At 38.5% G+C, this 20,020-nt stretch overlaps 1 protein-coding gene across 10 annotated transcripts in view; it reads left to right on the forward strand.

The window, feature by feature from the left end:
* Positions 1-20,020, forward strand: part of pnut (septin 7-like protein pnut) — a 483,231-nt gene that overhangs the window by 96,043 nt on the left and 367,168 nt on the right. For 2 of the 10 annotated variants that reach the window (XM_067107214.1, XM_067107210.1), the window contains exon 1: positions 14,776-14,841. The exons of 3 other annotated variants lie outside the window; for them this stretch is intronic. The gene's annotated coding sequence lies outside the window, so the exon portion shown is untranslated. Of the gene's footprint in view, positions 1-14,733; positions 14,921-20,020 lie in introns of those variants that run through there. 5 more of the 10 variants (XM_067107213.1, XM_067107212.1, XM_067107209.1 and 2 more) reach the window with 5 other exon arrangements.

A 20,020-nucleotide genomic window follows, 5' to 3' on the forward strand; every position in this document is an offset into this window, starting at 1 on the left:
ATTGTAGATATATTAGCAGAAGCCACTGGGAAAGTTCAAAATGAAACGATAGAGTGCCAAGTATTTAAAAATACGCGAAAGTACTTGGCACTCTTGTCGTTTCATTTTGAACTTTCCCAGTGACTTCAGCTAATAAACAAAATCATGTGGTTACTTTCGTGATTTCTTAGTATTGTAGATATATTTTTATAGTTGTAGAATAGTAATTAAATTTGTTGGGTTTTGCTACTATTTGCGTGGCATACATAACTGGCTCATGAAAGGTTTTTATATAAATATATATATATATATATATATATATATATATATATATATATATATATATATATATATATATATGTTACAGGCAGATAGTGAAATGCCCTTAGTGACATTTGATCCCTCAGGGCTAGTACTAAACACGGCGAAACGGTGTAGGTGAGTCATCATTGTTTCGCCGTGTTTAGTACTAGCCCCTGGGAGGATGAAATGTCCCAAGTGCATTTCGCTATCTGCCTGTAACATTAGTGTGTGTGTGTATATAGAATCTACTGGTCACTTTTTATCAGGTACATATGTATAATAATTGTAATAGCCACAATGCCCCCCTGACTTTTCGAATTCTTCGCGCTTTTTGGATACTCTTCTCACTACTAAGCCTTTGGAACCAAGTGCTAGAAATTTGAAGTAATTACAATGTCCGGTAGCTGGAAACGAACCCGCGTCCCATAATCATAACAGATCACGCTGCTGACCTGACCACGAGAAGGATAAACGACTATTGCCTCTCGTATATACATATACCTGTCGTTTTCAGATATATTTATTAGAGCAGGAAATTAGGAATAGACCCATCCTCACCATCGTAGCCAAGTGGGCAATCGTTTCTATTGCTGTTAGGCTGAAATATTTATGTAGAATCTACTGGTCACTTTTTACCAGATACATGTAAATGTAATAGCCACAATGCCAACTTTAATGTTTACGATAGTTCTTGGTATCAGCATTAAATGGATATACTTATAATGACCTTTTTACTGATGGCGAAAAGCAGCCTTTTATTGGACTTTACTGCGTTAGTTAATGGAGAACATTTATCGTGAAAAAGGCAGGTTAAATTACCCTGGGTACACAGAGGAAAGCAACAGTTATTACAGAGACAACACATGCAAAGGTTAGTCGTCGTCAGGAAAAATGACTCGCTCAAAAGTACAAAATTAATGTGAAATAAAATCTTACTTGCCTTAGAAGTCTAAACACAAAAATAAACAACGAAACAAGTTTTTTTTTCTGTATCCTGGCGGTTACCGCAAGTTTCAGGTTCCCACGAGATTTTACTGCATTACTGGTTACTGTTTACTGTTACTCCTTTTTTCTATAAGGGTCCCACTCCGCCGAAGGCGCTCTGCGAGCCTCACAAACTCAACTCGTCATATACATAACGATGCAGACATTCTGAGGTTTTTAAACGGCTACTCCATATTATTATCAAACCACACTGTCACAAGCACCCGGAAAAAAAGTCGTTCGTTTTTTCTCGAACGACTTGATATTTTCAGTCGTCCTGATATCAAGTGGGAGCTTGTTAAATAGTATTGGATCGGCAGATTTAAAGGCTGTAAAGCCTACTGTACAGTCGGATTGAGTCTTGGATGCAATAAGTGGAGACGATCACCTGTAGCTGTTTCTTGTGTTGACTCCATCCGTTGGCCGTATCATGCGAAGCTAGTTATTCAAATATTTTGGCCACCCAGTATTGGTAGCTTGTTGAGTCATTACTCATTTTAAACATCGTTCTAGCCTATGCAACTGAAAAAATAAGCGTGTAATCTTGTCGTGCTGGGCAACACCCTTAATTAATCTTACCGCTCTAGAATATGCTGTAGCTTCGTAAGTTGCATCTTAATCAAATTATAATAGTTCAAATAGTCCACTTTTTTGTGACAGCACAATACACAGTATTTTTTTTACAGAACAGCCATCAAAGATATTTTTGTAACAAAGGCTATATTTCTGAGATATTGGACAGTAATCCTTATTAGCACCGTATTGTTAATTGCAGTTATGGCAATAACAGCAAAATTGACGAGCTTCTTATATCATTCCAGTAATTCCATAATAAAATGAAGAAAGAAACCTTTATGGACGGGAATGGTGACGTAGTTCGTATCTCCTAATACTTTCCAGGCTGGAAACAATCACCGGCAAAGAAAATGACGGGAGGTGTCGCGCTGCCATTGTTGGCTAATTGCCTTAATGACGATGGCTGTCGACAAGGGACTCTCTCTCTCTCTCTCTCTCTCTCTCTCTCTCTCTCTCTCTCTCTCTCATCGTAGACGCCTTGCGCCAAAGTTATATGTATTTGCGTTTTTTGCTGCAAAGAATGTCTTAAAAATAGGATGACACAGCATACATTGAATCTCAAACGGTCCGATGTATATTTGCTTTTTAACCACGTTACGCAGTATTTCACGAAGCTTTTTGAAAGTAATAACCTTAACTATTCATTTCTGTACGCGTTCACAACGAATTAAAGACCATATGTGTTTTCAGTATATTTTTGTTCTCCAGAATACAGGTTAAATCTTTAATAAGCTAGTTTTGGGTAGGAATGAGATTAGGACCTAATCTGGAAGGAAGCTTTAAGTCCACTCTTTGAATGGGTTATGAAGAATAAATTGGCTTAAGTTTATTATTATATATATATATATATATATATATATATATATATATATATATATATATATATATATATATATATATATATATATATATATATATATATATATATATATATATATATATATATATATATATATATATATATATATATATATATATATATATATATATATATATATATATATATATATATATATATATATATATATATATATATATATATATATATATATATATATATATATATATATATATATATATATATATATATATATATATATATATATATATATATATATATATATATATATATATATATATATATATATATATATATATATATATATATATATATAGGTAGGTAGTAGTAGGCTTCCTGATCTCAGCAAGTCGTTTGGGATGAATTAATAGGACGTTGCACATCACATCTGAGCCCTGGTTGTGACCCACCACACGACGTAAACTTCTTGACCTTACGGCCCTCTGTAGTATTATCACCATACATATATATTCCTGTGGTACAAAACAAAATGAGAGGATTGCCCATATGTAAGAAATAGGAAAATACGCTGAAAAGTGATCAGCAACCCATGGAAAAACAAGTGCGTTATTAAACAAGCTCAGACATACACCGGCCGACTTAATCTCACAGAATTTGCTCATTTGCAACGGGAACAGATTCTTGACGCCACGGATCCTTTATTAATCGCGATTTTGGTGTTTGTTAGCCTTATTTTTCCTTTTAAACGATTGCTTTTGGAATCTTGTCACTAGTGAAAATACATTTGGTAAACGAAATTATTTAATTTCTTTCTAGGTTGCAGGAAAGGCTTCGTGACTGAATCATTCTTTGATGGTTAATTTCTTTGTCTATTTTAGATTCATTGTACGGCATGTGCACCATCACATCTATTGCCTGACGACGTAACGTCCCCCCCCCCCCCACCGTTATCCCCTTCGAAAGTGGATAACAGTCGTGGACGTTGGTTTAGTTGATTTTCATTATTTTAGGAATTCTTCTGGAGTAGTAGTTTTCCTTGGGTGTTGTGACACCAATCTGTTTTCACTTATTGTTACTTTCAGGTGTTGCTATGAGCTCAGATATTCTGTTTTCTAATCGTTTGATCCAAAGCCTAACTATACAATAAACATCTACTTGGCTTGTCTCCCTGTCATTTATGTAGTGCTTCAAATGTATATAGTATAACAATTATTTAGTGTTGTTCAGAGGTCCGTGCCAGTAAGACGAAGTACTTTTTTTTTTTTACATTTGGTTGCTCTGACGCAAGTATGTGAAGATTAGTCATTCAGACCATCAGTCTGGGTGACATTAAAAATGGAATCACCTGCATTAGTCCGTGATCAAACAGTTTACGTGATTTAGTTTCTACAGTAATGAGTGAGTTGCTTTCAGATTATCTTGAAATTATCAAAAACCCAAAGCGACAATTTGTATCAGTCATCTTCGTCGATTGAAAGGACCGGCATAAATACCACTTCTTGTGGGCACCTCTCTTGACCTTATCTCCTTCATGCTGCAAACGTTTTTCAGTAGGACTGTATGTTAAAGGCTGTGGTCAGCCTCTACGCGAAAGATTGCTTGTCGTATTTTATCGAAGGTCGTGTGTGGAGAACAGTGGGCGAAGACACATCCGCCGATAATTAGGACTTGCTGAGTTTCCGTTCCCCAGTGTTTGTTTCAAATAGTGACAGCTTACTGGCAGTATGATTTTCCTTGTCCACGTGCACTTCTTTTTTTTTTTTAAGGCACTGAATTCAGTACATTTACATGTTTGCGACTTTGTTTCTTGTGGTCATAAACTTCTAAGTGCCCTAAAGTTGGAGTTGTGTCTTATTAACTTTTTTTTTTTTTTTTACATTGACGTTCACTAGATATTAAGTATAAATTATTTAGAGGGTTAATTGATAATTCCTTCCATTATCATACCACTGCTATTGCTTATGTTACTGTTGCTACTCTTCTCCCTGCTGTTGTAACTGATACTGCATACTATCTTATGTAATGTGAATTGAGGTAATTCATTTGTTATTAATACTGTTATAATATTGCTATAACAATGTTGATAATTCAGATACGTTTAATGATGATTGGCTAGATCTATCAGAAGTTGAAGTTCCACACTGGAGACAGCGTTAGATTTGATTGGTTTATAACACTGCTGGGTCCTCAGGATGCCTCGCTGCATTATTGCACTTTCAACAAACACATCCTTTTGATTGCATTCTTTTTCCTTTTCGGTTCCAACATGGATTTTGCCCATCGGTTAAGTAAATTTTAGTCTGACTTCACAGTCGGTGGAATTATTAGCATTAACGTAGGTTTTACCGATTGTAATTTCTCTATCAACACAAGGTCTCCGGGAATGACACTTCATCGATAAACGCTGGCGAATTAGCTGTCATCTACATGACAGATAATTTGTGCATGCCATCACCTTTTAGAACGCCTAGACCCACTAGAAATCCACCGATGTTCTTCAAGGAATATCAGTTGGAATTTGTGAATGGAATGCAGTGACGACTGGAAGGATTTGCTTTCACTGATTCAAGGGGACGCGAGTGTTGTGGGTCGCGTGTGTACTGGGCATGCAGGTCCCCTTCCGTCAAAGCGAAAACAATGTCTTGCTGCCTCGTAAATGTTGTTGTGACGGTAATGGCCACACCTAGTGGGTATGCTCCGCGAGGATGACGTTTGGTTGTCAACGTCACTGACATTTCAGACTCCATAGATGACGATTAAAAATTTTTGCAATATGAAAGTAACAAATACCCATTAATTGAAATTACCGTCTGAAAGGAAGGTAGGCAGGTGTCCAAAATGTGGGATTTGTAACGTATAAATTGCTTTGGATAAACTAACTGGTTGTTGTTACTGCTACTTAAAATTATTCTATTATTATTAGGTTTTTTAAATGAGCATCTCATTTTAATCATAAGTATTGTCATTCCACTTCCTTTTCGGATGTTGTTGATCATTCTTGCCGTCGTATTGATTGGTAATTTTGTTTTTTGTTTTCCTTCTTGCATGTAGATTTGTTATTGGTTTATTCTTGTCATAGTTTTAATTTTTTTACTCTGTAGAATGGCTACATTGTTATTCCTGTTATTATTGTTGTTTTTGTTGTTCATACTGTTGTTGTTATATCAAATTCGATTGGATAGCGTACCTTTTTGGGTTAGGATAAAATACCTCCTTCGCCAAGATGGGAAACATGTTAACGCCGCTGATTATAGGAAATTCTCAACCTTTCGTAGCTAGACAATAGTACGAGTATACTTTTTGTAATCGCACTCGAGTTTCTCAAGATCTTGATTCTACTAGAGTGTCGCTGGGCATGTGACCGTAAGCTGAAGTTTAGTCAGTCATTATTATTATGGATGTCATCGTGACTGCTAATACTACTGCTAATACTACTGTTCTTGCAAAGGGGAAGAAAAGAGCAAGAACTGTTCAGCCCACGTTAATTCCCTTGGGAAGCGTAGATCGGATTTCAAGAAAGTGTTCCGGTTTATTCACCTGCCCAAGTATTCCATTGGGATACTTTATCCTTGTTTGGTTTGGCGTGATATGACTGTGGTCAGTTGCATAGTGTCAGTCTGGATCGGATTTGCAGCCGAGATTTAATTGCCTGGTTGTGTAATGGATTGTTGCGTCTATAGGTGAATTGCTAGACGATAGAATTTATTGTAATGTCTTGTACTGTCATAAATTTGGAGCTGTCTTTAAAGATGCATAGTCATTCAGTAAGTCCGCCGACACCATTGGTCAGTAATTATTTTGCGGTGTAATTCTTGCGCTTGTAGTTTCGCCTAATTGAGTGAAGTTCGGCGAACCTGAGATTTTGACTGGACGATGGTCGCGACTCCGATTTTTTATTTCCATGGAGAGGCGTTCCCTTAACTCTCTCTCTCTCTCTCTCTCTCTCTCTCTCTCTCTCTCTCTCTCTCTCTCTCTCTCTCTCTCTCTCTCTCGGTGTTTATGGTTATCGCGTAGCCTCGAAACCAATATGAGTAGGCGACACTGTGGTCAGTACCCGAAACTTGAATCTTTTCATTTCGTTGGCGACAGAGGTGACAAATTCCCGGAAAAAAGTAGCTGCGGGGTCACTTGTGTGTGGCGAATCTAGAGACTTGCTCTCTGGGGTTTCAGGGCCGTTATACAACAGCCAGTTGTTTCATTTAATTGACTAGTTGTAGTTGTATAGTAATAATTATGTACACTTATGTACATAACTTGAAGAGTAGATGAAGTATTCATGGTGACGATGATCACGTCCTAAGAAGTGCATTTCAGGATTAGCCATATCTGCCCATCACCATCATCATTAAAAGTATATAGAATTAAGGCACAGACGGAACTTATCGAGACGCATGTCGCTTCGCAGTGCAGTTTTAACTTAAGCCAAAGATCATTGTTGTTGTTGAGTGTAACTTTCAAAACAGGTTAGAACTTCTCTGAATAGTTGTAACTTTGGATAGAGGTATGCCTTGTTTCAAACTGTATCTTATGGCTAATAAAGGTTCAGTTGTTTCTGGGTACCGTATTTAAGGAAGCACCAAGTTGTTAGCACCACTGTAACAATGGGAAAAAAGTAACTTTTACGTTAATTTGTTATTGTAACTTCTTGTAGCGTTTGGACAAAGCTTTCACTATACTCACCATGTCTTGGAAAAAAAATGTTTAGTTGTTATCCATAAAGAACTGCAGGTGTAAATCCAGGAGAGATCTAAAGCCCATTCAAATGACGTTGCTGTGGATGCATTTCGCTACAGTTAAGGATGTTATGGGAGGGCCAGTTACAGTAGTCTATAGTATTTCTACTCATTAAACAAAGCGGTGTAGCGTTGTCAGTTCCAGATGCCCGAGAATTGCTTTCGCAAGATTTTTTTCGCTTCGTAAATGAACAGAACCTTTTAAAGATGAGATGAAATTCTTTTTCTTTTTTTTTTTTTTCTCCAAGAAAGACTGACAATGAGCTGTTCATGGCCCTTATGTCTTTAAGGATAAGATTATAATCCGGTTATTCTGCAACGAGGCATGTTCTCTAAAGAGGCTGTTCGGGGCCCTTGTGGCAGTGAGGAATAAGAAAGGAATCCACCTCTTTTAGTGGACATTGTCTTGAAGAGGCCGTTCTTCTTCGTCGAGGGATGAAGATGGACAGTGGAGGTTGATGGAATGAGAGAGAGAGAGAGAGAGAGAGAGAGAGAGAGAGAGAGAGAGAGAGAGAGAGAGAGACTGGTGAAGTGGACGGGAAAGGGTGAAGAGCGCGGTAGGGTAAGGATAGCATTTTGGGTATGGGGTTCAGGAGGGGGAGGACGGGAAAGGAGTGCAAAGGCACGGTTGGGTTGGTGTCCAGTAGACACTAGGAACGCTTCAATTGTTGCTTCTCTCTATTGCGGATGTAGGGAAGGGGAAGATGTAGACCCCACAATTTCTCTCTCTCTCTCTTATATAAATAATTTGTTCTTGATGTGTGAGTATTTATGATGAACTTTTTTAATCAGTTCGATACGACGCTGCTGTGGGACAGGGACTTATGTGCTTTTTAAAATTCCTTGGTGCGAAGCTTTTGTGAGTTAAAGCAGCCATAATCAGCAATCCTACCGAAGCTCATATTTCAGCTTTTGATTGACAGAAATGATTGAGGAGCAGGACGTCTCTTCATTCGCGTGTGTGTGTGTTCACTCGTGCTCACTTTGGAGGGCGACAGTTCCTCATTGGACGGGTTGGTATCGTTCTCGGCTAGCACTCTGCTGGTCCCGCGTTCGATTCTCCAACCGGCCAATGAAGAATTAGAGAAATTTATTTCTGGTGATAGAAATTTTCTCGTTATAATGTGGTTCGGATTCCACAATAAGCTGTAGGTCCCGTTGCTAGGTAACCAATTGGTTCTTAGCCACGTAAAATAAATCTAATCCTTCGGGCCAGCCTTAGGAGAGCTGTTAATCAGCTCAGTGGTCTAGTTAAACTAAGGTATACTTCCTTACTTTGGAGGGCGGGGGAGGGGCCTTTCTGTAGAAGGGCCAGCCCACAAATCTCAATATTTAGGGATGATGTTGATAGCCCCATGCGCTTTTTCATCCCCTTGAGCGTCCCACCGCAGTCGACTGGCTACAAAGAACATATTTACTGTCTAGGTTGACTGAGGTAAGGTTGCTTTGTACGGAATACAACCTTACTGGTAGGTCCCTGCGCTAATTGCAACTGGTCACTGCAAAGCTAATAATATCATTACCTCTAACATTCTACTGTTGATGCTCATTTTCAGGTTTCCAATGTTACTTTTGTGATATAAATGATTTTCTGATGTTGCCTATGCTTAGATTTTGGTCAAGGAAGAGTGATTGCACGTTATTGCCTCCTGTGGATAAGGTATTTTTATCGTGCGGTTTAGTGTATGTACTAATTGATTAGGCGGACTATTATAGACATAGAAAAAATTGAAAATTAAGTACTGAAAATTAATTTTAAAAAGTATTTAAAGCAAACACAGCTTTAACTAAGCCAAAAAAGAAACTAGAAACCTTTCAGAAACAAATAGCAAAAAGAATTATTCCCCTAGGTTCAAAATCAACGGAGCATTAGAAATTTGAAGTTGTAAAGCTCTGCTATTGAGAAAAAGACACCTAAGTCAAGATGCTCTTTTGGTGAAATTTTGGCAGTATTTGGCGACACTTCTGGTTAATTATCCAGCTCTAGCATCATAATTAGGATGTTGTACTAGTTTCGATTATTTGGCACTAGAAATATTCACACTCTCTGCCATGAAAAGAGCTTTACGAACAGCTGAAGACTTTTTTTTTTTTTTTTTTTTTTTTTTTAGCAGAATTTCCACTGGATGATCTTCGTTTAGATTCAGCTCCGAGCTTTTCCTTGCTGACCTGGCCTCCTGTGTAGGCCACTTTACGGTTATTTTTTTGTTGTTTTTGGTCTCTGCGTATTCACAATGCTGTATTTAATGATATATATGTAAAATGTTCCCAGCAATAATAGCAAGGAAAATAAAAAAAATATATATTTTTTAAGGGACAAGTTCCATCCAGCCACATGTAAACAAAATGTTGTGACGTCACTAAATAGGGATGGATTACAGATCAAAGAAAATGGGTGAAACATTTCAAGGACAAAAACTCTGCAGCAGGGTTAGCCTCTCGAACGAAAAAAAATCAATGGAATAAAAAATAAAACATTTTCCGATCATCCGTCTTTTGACAGGTGTCACTTTGAGTCGGCATTTAAATGCCCTTGGTATTTAAACTTGCTTGCGCGCTCGCAGATGCACCAAAATACATAAAAACCGATGGAAAAATAACCATAGCACCTTATGGGATAATTTTCTAATTTTCGTATATGGAGTCATAAATACCTAAAAAAAATACTGGCTGGGTCTAGGGTCCCGTAATACAATTCCCCTTGTGTTTTGATTATATTTTTATCTATATTTATTAATTTGTTAAATATTTTCTTTCCTAATACCTGAATTCTTCGCATTTCCTTCTGTTACTTCTTTCAAATAATATATTTTTTGGAAGCTTGAATTTCAAGTCAGTGGTTCTTGTGGGCTTGTTCACTATGAATAGGGTTCATCGTCTAAATAATAATAATAATTCACTCTGATAATACTTATGGTCTGGGGCGGTTTTTAAGCAGCCGATAACAGCCTGCTCGGCTTAGAGTACCGTAAGTGTTTTTTGAGGTACTTGAACGACAGTTTTTTGGGAGTAAGGAAGTTGACCTTGGAGGGATTGTGGAAAGGGTTCAGTTACAATGGAAGATGTCTTTGTGCCCTTAACGGAAGGTAGATTAGCTTGTCTGACCGAAAAAATTTTTAAAAAGTGGATCTTCAGTACACTTTCCAATCAGGCTTTTACCATAGGTACATTTTATATTATTGATATGAATTCTTCTTCTTCTTCTTCTTCTTCTTCTTCTTCTTCTTCTTCTTCTTCTTCTTCTTCTTCTTCTTCTTCTTCTTCTTCTTCTTCTTCTTCTTCTTCTTATTATTATTATTATTATTATTATTATTATTATCTAAATAACTAATTCTGAATTTTTACATGTATAAAGAACGAACATTTTTTATATTACAGCAGTGACGCGACGACTGGAACTTATTTGTCACATGTGAAACATTAAATGTTTTTTGCTTGCATCCTCTTACTTTGTTATCAGTGTCGTCGTTTTTATAGTGCAGATTGTAGAGGACTCGTAATATTTTAATTGCCTCGGCATGTGTGTGTTATGGCACGTAATAAATGGGGCGAGGTTTTTTATTTTTTTATTTCATGCAGATATGTCTATTTATTTTTCTGTAAATGAAAACTATTGAGATGGCTTTTTGTCTGTCCGTCCGCACTTTTTATGTCCGCCCTCAGGTCATAAAAACTGCTGAGGCTAGAGGGCTGCAAATTGGTATGATGATCATCCACCCTCCGATCATCAAACGTACCAAATTGCAGCTCTCTAGCTTCAGTAGTTTTAATTTTATTTAAGGTTAAAGTTAGCCATGATCGTGCGTCTGGCACCGCTATAGGTGCCAACATCGCAGGCCACCACCGGGCTGTGGCTGAAAGTTTCACGGGCCGTGGCTGAGAGATTCATACATCATTATACACTGTGCAGAAAACTCGATTGCGCCGAAGTAACTTCGGCGCATTTTTTACTTATCAGTTGAAACCACATTGGATTTTATGAATGTTGCTAAAGTAAATTCTGAAACAAAAAATCTGTTTTGGAGTCAATTGACTGGAGCGTTGTCATGATGAAGCAGGTGGTGTTTTCCACCGTGCGCATTTTCCATTTTCACCAGTTGTGTTTCGATAAGGTTGCAGCCCCATGCCCTGTCCCATGGATGGCTGAGGAGGGTATTAAGAGCCGACGTTTTATAGCTTGTCTTTCTAGTCACCCAAAGCTGGCCTGTGCATGTCTCGAAGTGAACCCTAACTATAATATTCTTGATCTATTCTTCACGTACAAAACGCTTTCAGTTCAGAATGTTTACCGGATGTTAAATGTCTGTAGGAAGAATCATAACGTCCTTGCTGTGGAAGGGGAGTGGCACACGAAAATAAGTTTAATTTTCTTTATTTACCACTAATAGTATTGAATTTCACACTGAACATTGAAAGTCCTCAAACTCAAAATGTAGACAGTAAACAAAGGAATAAAAGACAGGCTGTGAGAAGCATAAAGACGACTTAAGAAGTCTTGGGAGAGAGGTTGGGGAGCGGGTGGGGAAGAGGGGAGAAGACAGAGGAAGAAGTTTATTCAAAGTCGAGAGCCTGAAAGAAAAAAAATGACAGTTTTATATTTTTTCACTTAAACTTGTACGAGTCGTAAGTTTGTTTCGTTCTTATTTTAAGAGCAGTTCATTTCTCAGGTTAACCATGCACATTTAAAGTAACTCTTTCCGGGGGCTTTGTTTATTTATTTATTCATTTATAACTATTCGGAATCAGGGAATCGATTGAAACTTACCCTTCTGTATACCGGAAGCTCCTTGGCATGCGAGGTTCAAGTGGGAGGAGGAGGGGGAGTGGCGGTAGGAGGAGGAGGGGGAGGAGGAAGACGGTAGAGTGGTAAACGGAATACAAGGAAGAGATTGGAGACGGAGAAGGAAGATTAGGAGTGCGTTGGAGGTGCTACTTCTGCTGCGGCCTCGGGGAGATTCGGGTTAGCTCTCAAGCAGCGTCGAAGTCTCGCGCACAGTGCCTCTCTCTCTCTCTCTCTCTCTCTCTCTCTCTCTCTCTCTCTCTCTCCTCCTCCTCCTCTCTCTCCTCCTCCCTCCCTCCTCCTCCTCCTCCTCCTCCTCCTCCTCTTTCTTTCTTTCTACTCTCCGTCCCTGTCTTTCATTTTTGTTACATATTTGACTCGCATAAACATCATGGTCGCCTTCTGTGCAGTGTTGCTGGTTTCTGTTTATGAAGCAGTGTTTATTACCCTGTCATTTTAAATCAGCATTTTTTCCACAGGTAGGGATTTTAGTGTTGCGAAGGGATCGGACTTTTACTCAGGGTTACTATGACGAATTCATGTCTCGACTCTTAACATTTTTTGTTTCCTAAGAAATAAAGAAAAAAAATTTTCTTGGAAATGGTTTTCAGCAGTTTTCTGTCCATAACACATTTTGGTTTTTAGTGTTTGCTTTCCTCATTCCATATTCCATGTTTTATCATTTCCCTCTGATCATCTTTTTTGTGACATTTTTTCTCCTGTTCTTGACGTTTCGTTACTCGTCACTGTGAATTTTGGTGTTATCCGGTGTGAGTGGCTCAACTGACGCTAACCGCCCTCGACGTGACCACTCACGCCTCCTTAAGATTTATCGGACTTCATAATAGGTTGAGCCGTTGGGTTGTGCCACGGTAGGGCTCTTCGGTTCGCCCTCCTTTGCTCGGTTTGGACCATTTCTCTCATAGTGAAGACTTCAGTATTTTTACCCCTGGGTTTCCGGCACTGCTGTTCTGGGTGGGTGGTTTCTTATTTATTTGTTTTTTATTTCTTTATTTTTTTTTTTTTGCAGCGTCCCTTCGGCCCTCAGCTGCAACCCCTTTCATTCCTTTTCCTGTACCTCGTTTCATATTCTCTTTCTTCAATCTTACTTTCCACCCTCTCCTAACAATTAATTTATAGTGCAACTGCGAGGCTTTTCTCTTGTTACGCCTTTAAATCCTTTTTACTGTTAATTTCCGTTTCAGCGCTGAATGACCTCAGGTCCCGACGCTTGGCCTCTGGCCTAAACTCTATATTCTATTCTATGTTCTGTTTGAACTAGTGTCAGTTGGGTTTAAGGGCAGTGGTAGAATACGTGGGGACGATTTGTGCTTGTGGTTGTGAAAGGGTTGTTTTGTTGCTGCTCAGTTATGGAAGGGAAGAGGGAATAGTAGTGTTGTGGAGGAAGAGGAGAAGAGGAAGGGCAGGGGTACTGTAGTGGGTATATATCTAAGTAGAGAGGAGGTGGGGGCAGGGGCGAGTATAAGGAAGTACAGAAGGTAGAAAGAAGTGGGTGGAGGAGGGGGAGAAGGGAAATAGTTGGGGGGTGGTTAAGGAAGGAATGAGAATGAGGATAGCTTTATTGTCTTTGCAAGGAGCAAGAGAACCGGTTGGGGGCTGTAATCCGAATCTCTTAGCCGCGGTTGCTCGAGAAATCATATCTGTGGACGCGTCTGCTGCTGCTGCTGCTGCAGCAATGCTGTCTCACCCCTCCTCCTCTTCCTCCTGTATATAATCCATGTCAGGGGTGCCTTTAACAAGAATAAAGGCATCAGATAATGACATGAAGATTAAGAAATGCCCACGGCCGCTCCCTACTCCTTGTGCCCTAGATGTCTTGGCTGTCCCAAACGGGAATGTTTGTTATATAGCAGAGGAGACGAGTCATTGCGAACGGTGTTTCTCTCCTCCTTTACTCCAGATCATGCACGTCAGAGGTGCCCTTAGAGGCAACCCTAGGGGTCAGATATTGAAATTGGGCGTAGAGATTACGAATGGGGTTCTTGGTGATGCGAAGGGGCGGACTTCGAGATTGGGGTACTAATGAGCGAATCGTTTTGGTTGCGTTTATTAGGTTTGTGGTTTTGCTTGTTCCTTTCCGTATTATTATATATCTCTCTCTCTCTCTCTCTCTCTCTCTCTCTCTCTCTCTCTCTCTCTCCATAAAATTTGATTTAAATTCTCATGCTGTGCTAAATAAAGATGGGTATTTTAATTTGTCCCTTGGGACTGCATTTGTGTTTCTCCTCTTAGCTTACCTACAAGATCGTTGACAATCATTAAAAATGATCTAGAATTGGTGTGTGATCGTTAATTGTGTGCTTTCTAAATAAAATTGCCTAGAGGGGGTTTCTCTGCATTTTCCTCTCACACAGACATATGTATCACGAGACTGTCGGGACTGATGAATGAATGATTCTTTCATTTAAATGGTTTTCGAAAGTGCAACAGCTCATGTCGGTTACCGCCTCTTTTTCGGGTGCAAGAGGGCAGTCGGGGTCATGGGTTCGGTTGCAGTGCCTGTCCCGTCTGAGTGTGTGCCTGTGCGTGCGTACGTCGGTAGCTGGCAGGGGTTGGCTAGCGATGGCAACAGCAGAAGCGGCAGCAACGACAGGCTCGGGCCGACGGCGGCAGGCTCCGTCAGTAGTAGTAGTACCACGTCCTTGGTAGTGTGCGTTGTGGCCACTGTTGGCACCCCTCGATCTATCCCCTCCCGTCGCTTGACAGAAGAAGGACGGCCATCTGGTAGGGGAGGGCTCCTGTCCCCTGTGCCGTGTCCCTTCTGTCGCTCTTGATGCGTATACGCCCCTTACGCAGTGTTTATCTTTGGTCCTTGTCACATGAATTGGCTCGTCATACCGTTGACGTTCCTTCAATGATAATTTGCAATGATAATTAGAGATCATCACAATTATCTAGAGAATCAGTGAATCGAGTTTGTTGTTTTGGAAACGAAAAAAAGTGTCACAGACTGTCGCAGGATTAATTGGTGTCGAGTTTCTTTACCACACGACTTTCGAAAAGCACCGACTTTTGTCTGTTCTAGGAACACCATCGTTTACAATGCGGCGCTAAAAGGCTTTTTGAGAAAAATATTACGAGGTGGAGCACAAGGAGAGAGAGGAGAGTGAAGTGGACCAGTGGCGATGTTAAAGTCACTATTATAGTGGACTGTATGTTAGTGTTAGTGTTAGTGTGTGTGTGTGTGTGTGTGTGGAGAGAGAGAGAGAGAGAGAGCTTTGTGTAGCTGCCCAAAGGAGTTTTTTAGTGTGGCTCACCTCCACTTCTTCAACATCGTGCTCAACACTGTATGCCAGTGGTCCCCCCACCCCGTCTAACCCCAGTAATGGCACGAACCGGCCCTTCCCCATCCCCACCGAACAAGCTGTTTCCTTTCATATTCCCCAGAATTTTGTACCGTGACTTCTGTTTTAGGTGTGTGAAAAGAACAAGTAGGAGTCTTAAGTGAAGTATCTGTGCTAACCCAAAGCTGCAGTATCTGCTGCACAGTGCCCAGTTTGTTTATCTTGAAAAGCGTAGCCCAGACAAATGTTGTACCTTTTATAAATCAGGGAAAGTGTTATGTCGAAATTTCGAGGAGGACGTAGCAGACACCGTTGTTAGATTTAACGATGAAGTGAAACCAGCAAGGTAGACATTGGAGAATAATGTACTTTTCAGGCCACACTAAAAACTTATATTAGAGATTCCTTCATTGTAGTCATAATAAGAGCATTAAGTTTTTGTGGTGTTACACAGGAAAGCATTTTCTTTGTTTTTAAACATGTTTCTCATTTATGGTATATACTGTCATTATTGCTAAGTAGATATGAAATCTTATGGGACATATTCTTTGTTTATATGACATTTGTATTGTGAACAGCTGTGAATACGCTTGTTTTAATACGTACGTTTTACCTGGTTTAAACCGACTTTGTATCTGAGACTTATTAATGAGACCCATTTGGTTCAGTAAAAAAAAAAAACTCTTAGTCATTGGCATCTCCTCAACTTATTGGTGCCAACAGTGCTTGCTTCTGTACATTTATGAATGAAGTACTTTTTACTTCCTTCGTATGTTCGTTTGTAGTTTATTTACGTTTCTGCGGCTATTGTGTTTAACTTATTATTAATGCTTTCTGCGTGCGCTTACTTTTTTATTTTTTTATTTCGGAGTTATGCATTTTGTCGAATATTGAGTTGGTGGTATGCACGACTCTCTCTCTCTCTCTCTCTCTCTCTCTCTCTCTCTCTCTCTCTCTCTCTCTCTCTCTCTCTTCCTCTTCCTCGTCCTCTTTGTTTAAAAACCAATCCGTATGCGTTATACGAAAGTAAATAAGTAAGGGAATTTTAGAACACCAATTAAAATGTTTTCCTGTGTATTCTATGATGAAAGTTTTGTCCGTTATGAAGCGAGCTACCGTACGTGTTTTGGAGAAAGTAACAAGATTTGTCATTGCCCTTATCTTGTTCCTGTTTGCTCCCCGTTTTTGGAACGATAGTGCCCATGCAAGTGTGCATTGTGTGTGAAGTCCTTATCTTTTGTAGACATTCTGAAATATCACATAGGATATTGTCATGTGTCGTTTTGTCTGTTGCTCCTCTTGGGCCTTACGAGATCGTATGTTTTTGTGGAACTGGTGGAAATTAAAACCCTAATTCTGCAATAAGTAACTAGTCATTTATTATACCGTGGTTGTAGTGAATTTGTTACTTTATAACTTCATATATCTTGTGTTCCTGTCCCCTGAAATCACGAGAAGTGTAAAAAAAAAAGTGCTCATTAGGATGTGTCATATCTTGATGTGTTTTTGTCATTTCATATAAAGAAAAAGAGTAATTATTTTGTTATTTAACTGCGTTTCAAATGATAAACAGAAACTGAATTATAATTACATAATGTCTTTATCGTATTAGAAATGTTTCCTGCTTTATATAGAACCGTCTGTGAGTAATTATGCAGAGGAGCCTCCTTGCCATGTTTCGTTTTTATGAGGCTTGTGAAGTAATGATTCACGCAAACACCTTTATAGCAGTAGCTTGCACTTAACAACGTGGGAGTCTGAAATCCACAATAGTGAAATCGAAGACCTTGCATAATTAATAAGCTTTTTATTTATCTTAATGTGAATAATCTTAATATAAAACATCTCTGCCATGCTGGCATTTCCATGATCATGGGACACAAAGGACACAGGATGTTTGCTCAGAAACGTTTGAAGAAGTGCGGTTTTTTTTCTCGCGCTGGAATTTTTTTCTTCGACGCTTATCTAGAATTTCTCATGGAGCACAAGACTATTCCGTTTACCCTGATCTTGGGAAATTTCCACTGTTGAAAAGTGAAGGTTCACTTCCCTTAATACCTTATTTGATACACTAATTTATATATATAAATACAATACATACATATATATATCTATATATCTATCTATCTATCTATATATATATATATATATATATATATATATATATATATATATATATATATATATATATATATATATATATATATATATATATATATATATATATATATATATATGCGTTATGATAATGTTAGGTGATTTTTAGAGGAATGATTTTTTTCGTGACCCATTGTTTTCATATGGAGCTGAGCCATACGCATCTTGTGTAATAGGAGGCCGGGGTGTGGACTATGCGGTTGTTCAGGTTATAAGAAAATTGGGCATGCGGCATCTTCTGGGTTCGCGGATAGTTGCGTGGAGGTGATTTTGTTCTGTACTCATCTGAAAAATGTAACTGCTACATTATTGTTGTCATTGTTTACGGGGGTGTTTTAACTTCTCGGTCAAATGTGAGTTATCGTTCTTACAGTTTGTGTTCTGACTCAGACCTTAAAGCTTTCCGGTACAGTGCATATTTTGATAGAGAAATTGCGGAATTGGCAACACAATAGAATCATGATTGGCGAACGAAAGTTCAAAATTAGCACCTCTTTTGTAGAGGCGAGTCCTCGGTCACAGTTTCAACTAACGCACTCACATGCAAGAGAAGAAATCAAAATATAATCTTACCCAATCAAAATTGATTGTTTTAATTACCTAGAATTGGATTCTGTTGCGCATGAGTCAGGGTAATTCCAGTTAGTCAATAACTTAATGATTTCGGAAGGCAATATATGTTATGATGATTATTGATGCTACTGTTGTACTTACGAAGTTGGAATTTAATTAACAGTAAAGAAAGTAATTTTATTAGTATAGTAGTAGCACAGTAATACTCATACAGTTTTGTTATAGTTGTACATTTTCTTTTATCTAAATATTAAGAGCATTTTGTAAACGAAATGTACCTTTTCCAAAGAATCGTGGTCGACCATTTATTTATTTTTTTTTTATTTTTTATGGTTGAATTTACTTAAGAAAGGGGTTTTCGTTTTAGAATCCATTATTTTACAAGTATATATTTATTTTTGTACTGCTTTTGTCAGTGGCAGTGAACAATGGTAAATTGCCGACATGAGTGGCGTTGAAGGGCTTGAAGTTTTTTATTTCATATATGTCAAATTGAAGTCTGTGTGTGTGTGTGTGTGTGTGTGTGTGTGTGTGTGTGTGTGTGTGTGTCGGGAAAGAAATGTAAATTACTTTATGAAGCTGTTGTATTCTGAACGTCCAAGATTTTGTTTTTAAGTTTTTGCTTCAGTGTTAACATTTTTCTATTTCGATTTCTCATGACTTATTTGGCCATGTAAGTGAAGTTGGTGTCACACTAAATTCCTTACATACAGATAACTTTTGGAGAGGTCACTGGATGCCTTATCAAGAAGAAAAACAAGCATCACTTTTCAAAAGTGGGATATGAAATCTTTGTATTAAAAGTATTAGAAATTTAAAAAGTGTGTAGCAGGGCCTTGTATAATATCCTTGAATGGTGTGGAGGAAATTACACTTATTTATCACGGCTATTATAAAACAAAGCAAATTTCAGAGTTTAGTCCTTTATTTACCACGCAAATATAAATGTATTTTTTAAATAAAAATGCTGACACATGAAGTTTCGGGACTACATCGCTAGGTCTCAATTTGAATGACATATTGTTGAATTTGGTTTACTTTGGTGCTCTGGATATTTGTTGAGTGCAAGCGAAGATTTTCAGGCTCTCTAATAACGGCATTTCCTTATTGATAACTTTGAATCTAAACGTATACGTAGGAGTTTTAATTTCACCACAGCCTGACATGGCAGATTGCTTAGGTTATTTACGGTTTGCTTCTTTGTGGCTGAAGAGGCCTTAGAGGTTTTCGGCCATAGCCAGTCTTTATTCCTTCTTTTTACGTTCACTTTCATAAATTGAATAGCCCTAGATTTGTAGGCTAGGGAAATCTCTCTTTGTGATGCCTTTGAACTTTGTTGTAAAGGGCGAAATGTATTGGTTCCTGAACCTTCAGCGGAATGTTTTTAACCGTTCCTAGTTGTGAAGTAGAAAATGCTACTTTTTGTGTAAAAAAAAAAAACTTTCTCTGGCATAAGACTAAATTTAATGTACGTTAAAAGTTTTAAGTGTGAGATTAGTAAGTGACCTGTTCAAGAGTATCAGACAATAAATCTGGGCCTGCCAGCCTGCTTTTCCTCTTGTTGCTGGGCTTGGCAGTCGAGTATTCAAGTCCATTATTTGGGCGGGGCTTGTTTATCCGGACTTATGGTTTTCTTTTATTTCTTTTATTCGTGCCGTGCAATACTTGAATCAAGAACTGTCTCGGCCCGTCGTTTTGTCCGATTTTTGCAAGTCGCAGCCAGTTTATTCTCACCCCACCGCTGTTTTGATGTTCTATGGCTCTGAGCTCAGGAACTTTCGTTTTGCATAACATTTTGAAGTAAGACATG

Source organism: Macrobrachium rosenbergii, chromosome 8 (assembly GCF_040412425.1).
Source record: "Macrobrachium rosenbergii isolate ZJJX-2024 chromosome 8, ASM4041242v1, whole genome shotgun sequence".
Taxonomy (NCBI): Eukaryota; Metazoa; Arthropoda; class Malacostraca; order Decapoda; family Palaemonidae; genus Macrobrachium; species Macrobrachium rosenbergii.